Source organism: Dermacentor andersoni, chromosome 10, assembly GCF_023375885.2.
Source record: "Dermacentor andersoni chromosome 10, qqDerAnde1_hic_scaffold, whole genome shotgun sequence".
In the NCBI taxonomy this organism is placed as follows: Eukaryota; Metazoa; Arthropoda; class Arachnida; order Ixodida; family Ixodidae; genus Dermacentor; species Dermacentor andersoni.
Window position 1 is genome coordinate 6,382,959 of NC_092823.1, and position 11,790 is coordinate 6,394,748.

The window sequence follows — 11,790 nt, forward strand, 5'->3', positions numbered from 1 at the left end:
TTTTCAGGCCACGGCCAGTTTGCCTGTCTCTCAAGTAACTTAGACTCGTATAAGTAACTTAGACTCGGTTTGGGCTAGTTGGTTTTCCATTTTAGATTGTGTGGTACAGTGCGAAGCAGGGACAAGGGGCGCAAGAAACAGAAAGGGACAAAGGCGCTTGTCCTTGTTTTTCTTGTGTCTCTTGTCCCTGCCTCGCGCTGTACAACACAATCTCGAGGAACAACAGGCAGGGTGCGGCTCAAAAATGTTTTACCAATCACTGAGTGCTAATAGTACATTTCGAATGAACTAAGAGGTCAACAGTTTTGCATTATTGTGATCCAGGTGACCTAAATGTTTTAGCTGACATGTCAGCAGAGTGTGTAAACATGTGCTTTTCTTTGTAGCTGCTGTCTTCATGTACGCTGACCATGGATGTGATCAGCAAAAAAAGGAAATCACGAAGACTGGGACCAGCATACCGTGAATGATGTCGCTGCACTGAAAGCGATTGGAGTGACGGCGAGATACAAACAGGTTGCTGCTGCGAAGAGGGCTGCCAGTCAAAAACAGAGTTGCAGACCAGCGAAGTGCATGAATGTGCACTTATCAAAATCATTGCTTGTCTTCGTAGGTAAGAGTCAGTACTTGTTTTCTGCACGTCGCTGGTCTGCCCTCTTATATTGAAGAAATGCCCAGCTTAGCTGTCTGCCTTGCCTGCATGAAGGCTCTCTCTCCCAATTGCACAAATTGCAAAAGGGCTTTTTCTCACTAGTAGAATTGTGAACCATCTAGCCAGCTCTGGGTTCTCGTAATGCTTTTCACTTGTGAAAGTGTTCTGTACTTCAAAGTAGGCTAGGATCAGAATTGAAATCTTAACATGCATGACCTGCTCATGCAGCGGAAAGTGGTTTTCATGTCTGTGAGGTGAAAGCCAGTGTAGGTAAACTTGTCTGACCAGCCGCTGCTTTGATATCACAGGAGACTGGGCACAAGTTCCCTTGCCCACACATCAAACATGCAAAGGTACTTGTTTCTGTTAGTGTGCATTTAGCGTGCGTGTATAACTTCTTGCCCGATCCATTGTGGCAGTCAAGAGCCTACCTGTTGTAGACGGCATAATCGTTAGAGGGCAGCTTTTACTGAAAGAAGTGGATATCTATGACTACCACAGTGCTGGCAAACTTTAAAAATGCGCTAGACTAATTGGACCTTGAAAAATCCATAAAAACCTAGCACTGAATCCCAGTGAAATTGTGCTTAAGTTCGATAACAGCCAAAGAAGATTCATCGGAATGACAAGCCTGAGCGCACATGTCAAACCTGGGGAGGTATTCTGTAAGTGCCCACTTGTTGGACATGATCATTTCGTCTGCTGCTGAACATCTGACTGGCTGGGCTTGGCTGCGCATCCGCAGCAGCCAGGTGCCACAGCCAGTAAGCACTTCAGCAGCAGACGAAATGGACATGTCCACTAGGTGGCAGGTGGTATATGGGGCAGAAACTTGGAGACTGACAAAGAAGCTCGAAAAGAAGTTAAGGACCGCACAAAGACCAATGGAATGAAGAATGTTAGGCATAACATTAAGAGACGGGAAGAGAGTGGTGTGTATCAGAGAGCACACAGGGATAGCCATTATCCTAATTGACATTAAGAGAAAGAAATGGAGCTGGGCAGGTCATGTAATGCGTAGGTTAGATAGATAACCGGTGGACCATTAGGGTTACCGAATGGGTGCCAAGAGCAGGGAAGCGCAGTCAAGGATGGCAGAAGACTAGGTGGGGTGATAAAATTAAGAAATTTTCAGGCACTAGCTAGAATTGGTTGGCACAGGACAGGGGTAATTGGAGATCATGGGAAGAGGCCTTCGTCCTGCAGTGGACATAAAATAGGCTGATGATGATGATAATGATGACGGTGAACTCTTACAGAATACCTCCCCAGCATAGCACAATGCAGCAGGTAGATGCAGAAAGATCACAAGCAGCTTGAGCTCTAGTTCTGGTGAATGCTTTCTAGCAGTAAAAGTCTGCGTTGGCCGTGCAAAAGTTGTGTTCAAAGCCTGGAAGCCTACTCTCACATAAATCCATAGCTTCTGGGATGTGCTTCGTGAAAATTTATAAACCATGTCACTGTTCCTTGCTAGTAAGCTGCATCGGTGGGAGCTAGCAGCTGAGCTTGTGGAAGCTGTCACTTAGAATGCCGTTGTTGCATGAATATAGTGCAAAGTTCTTTTTTTGAAATTTCGAGCTTTAGAATGCGCTTTGCATTATATTTGGGTTCGTGACATGAATACAATTATTTTTAATCAAAAGTAAATTTTCTGGCGCTTCAAGCTGTAGTGAGTTAACCACTAGGCACCACAGCGATTGACCCGCCGCGGTTGCTCAGTGGCTATGGTGTTAGGCTGCTGAGCACGTGGTCACTGGATCGAATCCTGGCCACGGCGGCCGCATTTCGATGGGGGCGAAATGCGAAAACACCCGTGTACTTATATTTAGGTGCACGTTAAAGACCCCAGGCGGTCGAAATTTCCGGAGTCCTCCACTACGGCGTGCCTCATAATCAGAAAGTGGTTTTGGCACGTAAAACGCCATAATCTAATCTAACCTACCACAGCGATTGCTACCACTGACACCATGCGTAGGTTAGATAACCGGTGGACCATTAGGGTTACAGAATGGGTGCCAAGAGAAGGGAAGTGCAATGAAGGATGGCAGAAGACTGGTGGAGTGATGAAATTAAGAAATTTGCAGGTGCAAGTTGGAATCGGTTGGCACAGGACAGGGCTAATCGGAGATAGCAGAGAGAGGCCTTCGTCCTACAGTGGACATAATATAGGCTGGTGATGATGGATCCATATTTGAACATGTCTTCGCTGTGTTTGATTGTGCTGTAAGCACTTCTGAAGTGCTGGCTGCCCAGTAACCTTGGGGCCATGGAGGACGGCGTCATTCTCGCCATTGGTGACGAGTAAATTGTGCATGCATTCGTACTTTCGCTACATTTTGCAACAGCAGTTCACAATAACGATAAATAAAGCGCCCTGCGGTTGTCCGCTATTGCGATTTTTTTTCAGCATCATTTTGCATTATAATCGTAACACATACTTTCTTTTTTCTGAGAGGCCAAAAGTCCCACATGGTGTTATATTCGTGGTTGCGTTAAGTGCCAAAGCAGGAACCTCATCTCCCCTTGCAAGTGATGCCTGTCAGTACTCAATTCAGGGCTGCAGGGTGCGATAAGGTATAACATGTTACGTTAATGAGATTTATTTATAAGTGCCCGCTTTAGGAAACTACTACAACCAGCCGCTGTGACCATGGCGTTCTGCTGCTGATCACAGGAATGATGGCTAAAATACATGGATTTTTCTTATAGGTGTTCAAGTAGCAAATTTTCACTTTACAGATTGAATATATTAGGGAAAACCTTAGACTATAATCTATTTCCAAATATTTTCTCATTTCTGAACAAAGTGAAGTAAGTGGAAAAGTTGAGTCTATTTGATGAAGAAAAATAAATCTTGAGCAAGTTATTTGAGAACTAGAATAATGCTATTTAAATCTAGACATTTGGTCAAGTGAGCAGCTTGAATATGAGAAACAACTGGAAGGTGATCATATGTGGTGCACCATGATAATGACAGTAATGAAAGAAAAGAATAGTGCATTGCAAGGTGTACGGAGAGTATTGTGTTCATTGAAGAGCTAAATATAAAATGACAGGCTTGCACATTGGTTTAAAAGAATGCAAAACATGCTGAAATCAGCGAAATAAAATTTTGCCAAAATCAAAGCAACGAATTCTTGGGATGCCTAAAAAAAAAGGTGAGGCACCCTTATTGATTGACCAAAATTTATTGTGCAATAGTTTTCTTTCATGCATTCACTCGGCAAATGGTGCATCTGTGTGGAAACTGCTCCTCCCCTGCAGCAGAATAATTCAGAACAGTCTCAACTTGCATTGGTCTTTCTCCCTGTAGTGAGTGCTCAAATGAGTGTTATTTCTTATTCAAACAGAAAAGAATATTAAACAATTTTTTGCAGAAAATTCTTGAATTGAACACAAATCAAATACATAGCAGACTATTCAATTCGTATTCAAAATTTTTAATAATTGCACCCACCTATTTATTCAACATGGTTTCATTTAATAGGGAATTGTGGCTTCATTATAGCTTGTAGTTTGATTTTTGTGTACACTAACTATGCAATATTTCTTCAGAGAAATATGAACTAAACCTCGCAAAATAAATCTCGGAAGCCTTCAAGTATGCACATTGCTGAACCTAAATTTTTTTTAACAAGCACTCGCCATTGGTGATGGTGTCCTATATTCTAAGCAACATTTCTGTTTGTAACGAATGAAAATCCACATGGCAGTAAAAATTGCCTGCTGGATGAGACAAATTATTGTCATGCAACAAATTTGAAACAGAAAATTGGCTTTGGGAAGGTTAACATAAGAATGAAGTTTGGAATGACGTTAAAGCAAATTCGTGTGTGTATTTACCATCATATCCATTCTGGATAAGTAGCCATACTGTGGGAAGTTAGGGATACATGAGAGGCTCTTACCTACACCCCCCCATTATGGTGGACCCGCCTATAGTCTATCTGCACTTACAGATGACAGTGGTGTGAAGACGAGTCATGATCATAAAATACATGCACGAAGAGCCTAAATTGACAGGTGTGAGAACAAAGAAGGCTGCTAATAGCACAAATGCATAATTTAAAAAAAATAAGAGATCTGCCTTAGTGATTTCCGGTAAAATGTACTTCCTTGCCATTGCCCCCTCGCCCCACTATGCGAGTTTACTATAGAACATACACCATCAAAGGGAAGACTGCATGGTTTCATCAATTCCTTGCATTTGATAAGAGAAAGAGGCCCAGCAGGCTGAGAAGTTTCACTTTGAGGAAGCTCTTCAGCAATGCAAAGGTGTGGACTTGGATACAGAGGCTAACCCTTCTATTCTAGACTCCTTTCACTCATCACACCATCTTGACTCAAGAAAGTTGATGGCAATGCTGCCCCTCGACAGAACTGGTCGCTGCGCTTCATGCTCCGTGGCACATTATGAGAAGTGTACTGTAGCGCATTCTTCAGTTATGGGCTGGCACTGTATCAACTCAATGGAGAGCTTTGACGACCATTTGAGAATATTAGGCTAAGACAATCGGCTTCACTGGTTCTTGTGCACAAGTTGCCTTTGAAGGACATTTACTGCTGCATTCTGGACTGTCCCTGGCTATGTCATTCTTAGTATGGAATGATATGCGTGTTATGCGAGGGGGATCCCAACTATGTAATTAGTGAACAGTTGTACCTTAGCTTCACATTTAGAAGTCTACTTAGGTTACTCACCTGAATGAGAAGTGACTTTGCTTTGGCAAATAATTCTGTGGCTGTTTGTGCATTTTGTTTTGCATTTGCTTGACCCTGACTATAAGATCAATTGCGCAAAGAGGACTGTATGCATTTTTCCATGTGCTCTCTTTTTGGAATAAAATAAAGGAAATGAGCTGTCTCGTCATGGTCAGTTTTTTCAGTTTAGTGCTTTGAAAAAAATTTGGAGGACACTTAAGCTTCGCCTGAAATGCAGTAGCATTCAAAGATCCCTGACTGCTTCTCATGTAACCGTAATGTTTTCCGGAAGACGCTGGCAGTGAATGCTATGCATGAAGGTGAGCTTTGTGGTTCTCTTTTTGATGGTGTTGCAAGGAACTGAAAGGGCTGCGCTGCTCCTACTAAGGCAGTCCTCAAACAGCAGCTGGGAAGCACTATAGCATTTAAAGGGGCTTGTGTTTGAGTTTCTGCGTAACAGAATTATGTATTAAAGTTCTCATATATTAAAATTACAGTCCGACGCTACCATGTGTGTAGGTTATGTGTAAGCCATACTTTAAGAATTTTCTGTCGCATTTTACTTTGAGAAATTCAATTAGTTCAGTAATGCTTATGCCCCACGCGGAGATGCTGGCACTGCTAGAGATGCTGGCACTGACACTGGATTTTCTGCGACACGGAGCCCTTAATGCTATCACTTTAAAATTACTGTTAATCGATGACTGAGTTGTGGATATTTTGCTTTTCTGACTCTAGGAAGAAGCATACCAGCTTGTTCGGCATTGTATCTGGAGCCACAGCATACCACCAACCTTCGATACAACCAGGGTCGATGTGTCCATTACAATCTCGGAGGCTGCGTGTGGGTCTGGACGCCTATCCGTCACTGCAGACTCTTCGAAAAGTTGTGGCACTGGTGTTATGGTCCCTACAAGGTTACGCGCCACCTCAGTAACGAAACGTACGAAGTCGTCCTCCACAGTTCTGACCCCGGCTGCTCCATCATCGTCCTCGCGCTCAAATTGTCCGCATAAAGCCATACTATGCACGTACGTGAACATCCAGACGACACCTCAGGAGCTCCATTTTGTGCCGTTAATTCTGCTCAAGGAACTTTTTGACGTGACCAAGTGTCACTTTTCCCAGGGAGGGAGGGCAGAGGGACGATTTCTTATTTATATTGTGACACATATGAAACTGTTTACAATATATTTACAAAGAGCGAACATTCGCGGAAGCGAAAGAGAGCCCAGCCAGGCTGTGTCTATTTTTTGTCATCTTCAGCACCATCATTCTCTTCTTCGCCTCATAGTAACATGACCCCCGGCGGAAAATGCACCGTCCTGGTGCATCAAACAGGATTGTCAGAGTGGTAAGGTTTTAGTCGTGCGACATGAACAACATCAGGTGAGTTGAGGCCAGACGACATGGTAGAGCTGACGGGGATGATGTTGTAGGTGACATCGGTCACTTGACATAAGATGCGGTAAGGGCCCTTGTAGCAAGGACGGAGTTTTTCCGGAGCCCCACTCGACAGGAAGGGGACCAAAGGAGCACAAGGGAACCTGGTGAAAAGTGTGCATCATGGTGCTGCTGATTGTAAATGCCCTTTTGATTTTCTTGTGATGCCAACTGACGTGTACAGGCAAGGTGCCTCACGTGGTCAGCATGGGCAATGGCGTCGCGGGCTTACTTGCTTCTCGAGGCATTAGCAGAGGGAAGCGAAGAGCCTAAGGGCAATACAGGGTCGCGACTAAACAATAGGTAAAATGGTGATTAACTGGCAGTTTTGTGGCCTGAAGAATTGTAGGTGAACGTGACATAAGGTAGCGCAATGTCCCAGTCACGGTCGGGCGAAATGTACTTAGCACGTCGATGATTGTCGGCTTCAGTCGCTCAATCAGGCCATTGCTCTGAGGATGGTATTACATAGTGAGCTTGTGCTTGGTTGAGCAAGATTGCAAAATGTTAGCAATGACTTGGGAAAGGAAGGTATGACCACGGTCCATGAGTAGCTGTTGTGGGGCAACATGCACTAAAATGATGTTGCGGGGGTCGAAATCTGCGACGTCGCTTGCACAGCTGGTTGGAAGTGCTGAAGTTATGGCGTAGTGCGTTGTGTAACCTGTAGCCATAGCGATCCAACTGTTGCCAGAGTTTGACTTGGGAAAAGGACCAAGAAGGTCTAAGTCCACTTGAAAGAATGGCTCAGTTGGGCTGTCGAGATGGTGAAGATACCCGACAGGAAGCATCTAAGGTTTTTTTTTTTGATGCTGACTTGGCTCGCATGCCGCAACATATTGCCATACAGAGCAAGCAAGGCCGGGCCAGCAGAAGTGACGGCGGGCATGGTCGTAGGTGCAAGTTACACCGAGATGGCCAACAACTGGTTCATCGTAAAGCTTGTGGAAAACGGCCGAGCGAAGGACCATCGTCGTTCACTTCTTTGCCTCATTGTAACAATATTAATGACTTACCTGTTGGTATTAACTATAGCATTAAACCCTTTGCGTATGATTGCGTGCTTTATTGTGTAGCTAATAATCCGCAGGACCGTTCTATTTCGCAATCCAACACTGACGCTGTTTCTAACTGGAGTGACAAGTGGCTTATGAAACTAAGTACTTCAGAATGTAAGGTTATGAGAGTAGTCCATCACAACAAAGCTAATGACAGCTTTGCTTATGCCCTTAATAACTGCTTTAACCCCTGTTACTAGTTACCACTATCTTGGCTTACATGTAGCTCGCAAGTTCTCATGGAATATACATGTTGAACATGTAATTAACGAAGGAAATATTAACAATGCTAAACGCATGCTTGGATTTCTACGCCGAAATTTTTCATCCGTTCCCTGCTATTTAAACATTAAATTGTACACAACTCTAGTTAGATCAAAATTAGAATATGCTTGCTCATTTAGGATCTATCTAGCTATCACCACCCTTGAATCTATTCAGAACCGCACTGCTCGATATGTGCTCTCTAATTACTCTTGCTGCGCCAGCATTTCTTCAGTGAAGGCAAATTTAAGTCTACTGACACTTGTGTCCTGCCACAAGTGCTTCCGCTTGACCTCCTATCACAAAATTGTTTTACTCCAACTCAACACTTAAAAACTATTTTTTCTTCCCCGCAAATTACGTGTCCTCATGGATCGATCATAAACTCAAGGTTGAAATTTCGTTATGCTGCACTAACATTTTTTTGCTGCAAACAAGCAGTGACTGGAACAACTTTCCTGCCTCCATCGCTGCAGTCAAAGACCCTGCCACCTTCAAGGTTGCTATTGAAATACCGCTGTCGAGATGACGCTTTATTCCAAGAAGGAAAAATGGCGCTGACGCAAAAACGAACACAAGCCGATGATTGATGATGACTTTATACAGATGAAGGTGAAGTCCACATAAATGCTTACACTAATTTCCCCATGGATGGAAGCGGCCAGCCTGGCAGCACATTAGACAGTGGAACGAATATGAAAGGGCTTGAGGCAGGAAATGTGCGCGATCCCTGTTCCACGGCACCATCGGTCAGTTGGGGCATCAACAGGCGTAACATGATAGTTCACCGGCGAAGTCTGCTCTATGTCTTTGTAGGGGCCAATATATCGATACTCAAGCTTCTCATATAAACTGGGTGTTCGTGCAGGTGTCCATAGCACATCATCACCAGGGCGGTAGGGAACGACGTGGTGAGAGGCATCGTACCGATGTTTGCGATCGTCTTGGCTTGCTTCAGTGTTCATACGGGTGCGACGACGACATTGGGCAAGACGAGACACAAACTAATTGCAAATGAATGGTGAATGAATGACTGACGGGGCCAGAGAAGAAAGAAACACCGAGTGATGATGTTGGGTGGCGGCCGTATACTAAGAAAAACGGAGAGTATCCAGTGGTCCGTTGAACAGATGTATGCAAATGTTACAAATGAGAGAATCGCATCCCAGTTACGATGGTCAGGTTGAATATACATGGATAGCAAGTCGCACAGCGTGCGATGAAAACGCTCTGTTAGGCTATTGGTTTGAGCGTGGTACGTACACGTCTTGTGCATTGTGTTGGACGCTTGCAGAACTTGATTAAGAGTGCTTGAAAGAAATGCCTTGCCTCGGTCGTTAAAAAGAACGTGAGGCGCCCCGTGACGTAAGTAGATAGCCTGCAAGAAGGCTGCTACTTCTGAGGCAGCTCCGGAAAGTATTGGGGCTGTTTCAGCGTACCGGGTCAAGTGGTCAACAGCAGTGACGATCCATCTGTTGCCGTCTGGAGTAGGTGGGAGTGACCCGAAAAGGTCAATGTCGACGACAGAGAAGGGTTGTGCTGGACAAGGAAGTGGTTCTAGCGTCCCGACCGGAGCGGTAGTAGGTCGCTTACGGTGTTGACAAAGCGTGCGCGAGGCAACATATCTAGCTATGCTTGTGGAAAGACCTGGCCAAAAGGATCGGCTGCGTATGCGCTCGTGTGTTTTGTGGTAGCCTAAGTGGCCTGACGTAGGATCATCGTGTGAGGCCTGAGGAACAGCAGCGCGAAGAGAGCGCGGTAGAACGAGAACCCATTGATGCCCTTCCGGGTGAAAAATGTAATGGTAGAGCCCGTCATCTTCGAACTTGAACAGTTTGAGCTGTTTCCGTAGCCTGGAATTGGGTGGAAATGAAACACCGCTAAGGCAATTGATGATACCATGGCAATAAGAATTGGCGCACTGGTGAGTGGAAAGCACTGAAGGGCGGTTTGATGGAGTCGAGGAGGAATTCGGTGTAATAGACGATGCGTCCTCCATGCAGCCAATTTGACAAGGTGATGTGATGTGCTCCGATGATGGTGATAATAGGCATCGGGAAAGAGCATCGGCGTGTTGGTGCTTCCTTCCGGACTTGTATATAACATCGAAATCATGTGCTTGTAATGGGAGTATCCAGCGGCCAAGGCGTCCAGACAAGTTTTTGATTCTCGACAACCAACATAGGGCATGGTGGTTAGTCACAACCATGTCGACTGTGGAAGTACGGAGAACATTTCTGAATGGACCAGACAACAGCCAAACACTCTTGTTCGGTTATCGAGTACTTCTTTTCCGCGGAAGTCAGAACGCGGCTTGCATATGTAACAACCTTTTCGCAAAAGTCATGGTCGAGCTACAGCAGTACGGCACCAATTCCTTGACCACTAGCGTGAGTATGCAGTAATGTGGGCGCCTTGTCATCAAAATGACAAAGAACAGGTGGGGATATTAGTGCGCACTTGAGTTCTTGGAACGCGGCTTCACACTGATCGCTCCAATTGAAGGAACTGGAACTAGCGAGGAGCTTGTGGAGAGGCGAGGCAATGCTGGTGAAGTTCCGGATAAAATGTAGAAAGTATGAGGCGAGTCCAAGGAAGTTGTCCAGTTCCTTTGCACGAAGTGGGCGTGGAAAGTTGAGCACTGCTGAAATTTTGTCCGGATCGGGCTGGATGCCGTCTTTTCAGCATACCGGTGACATTCTCCTGTATGATTTTGCATTCGGCCAAAGAGACTCGGTAGGGACAACGGCGTACATTAGTGTGGCCATCGGTGTCAATATGATGGGAGGCAACTGAGGTCTGTCTGAGTGACAAAGTATTCATATCAAAGGAGCCCTGATGCTTTGTGAGCAATTTTCATCATCATCATCATCAGCCTGGTTACGCCCACTGCAGGGCAAAGGCCTCTCCCATACTTCTCCAACAACCCCGGTCATGTACTAATTGCGGCCATGCCGTCCCTGCAAACTTCTTAATCTCATCCGCCCACCTAACTTTCTGCCGCCCCCTGATACGCTTCCCTTCCCTTGGGATCCAGTCCGTAACCCTTAATGACCATCGGTTATCTTCCCTCCTCATTACATGTCCTGCCCATGCCCATTTCTTTTTCTTGATTTCAACTAAGCTGTCATTAACTCGCACTTGTTCCCTCACCCAATCTGCTCTTTTCTTATCCTTTAACGTTACACCTATCATTCTTCTTTCCATAGCTCGTTGCGTCGTCCTCAATTTGAGTAGAACCCTTTTCGTAAGCCTCCAGGTTTCTGCCCCGTAGGTGAGTACTGGTAAGACACAGCTATTATACACTTTTCTCTTGAGGGATAATGGCAGCCTGCTGTTCATGATCTGAGAATGCCTGCCAAACGCACCCCAGCCCATTCTTATTCTTCTGATTGTTTCCGTCTCATGATCCGGATCCGCCGTCACTACCTGCCCTAAGTAGATGTATTCCCTTACGACTTCCAGTGCCTCGCTGCCTATTGTAAATTGCTGCTCTCTTCCGAGACTGTTAAACATTACTTTAGTTTTCTGCAGATTAATTTTTAGACCCACTCTTCTGCTTTGCCTCTCCAGGTCAGTGAGCATGCATTGCAATTGGTCCCCTGAGTTACTAAGCAAGGCAATATCATCAGCGAATCGCAAGTTACTAAGGTATTCTCCATTAATTTTTAT

The 11,790-nt window shown here is 45.1% G+C and overlaps 1 long non-coding RNA gene across 1 annotated transcript; it reads left to right on the top strand.

The window, feature by feature from the left end:
- The first annotated feature begins 388 nt into the window (after positions 1-388).
- On the top strand, positions 389-6,471 carry LOC129382019 (uncharacterized). The gene is made up of 2 exons (XR_008610108.1): positions 389-613; positions 6,092-6,471. It is a non-coding gene; the product is annotated as an uncharacterized lncRNA (long non-coding RNA).
- Positions 6,472-11,790: the final 5,319 nt, after the last annotated feature.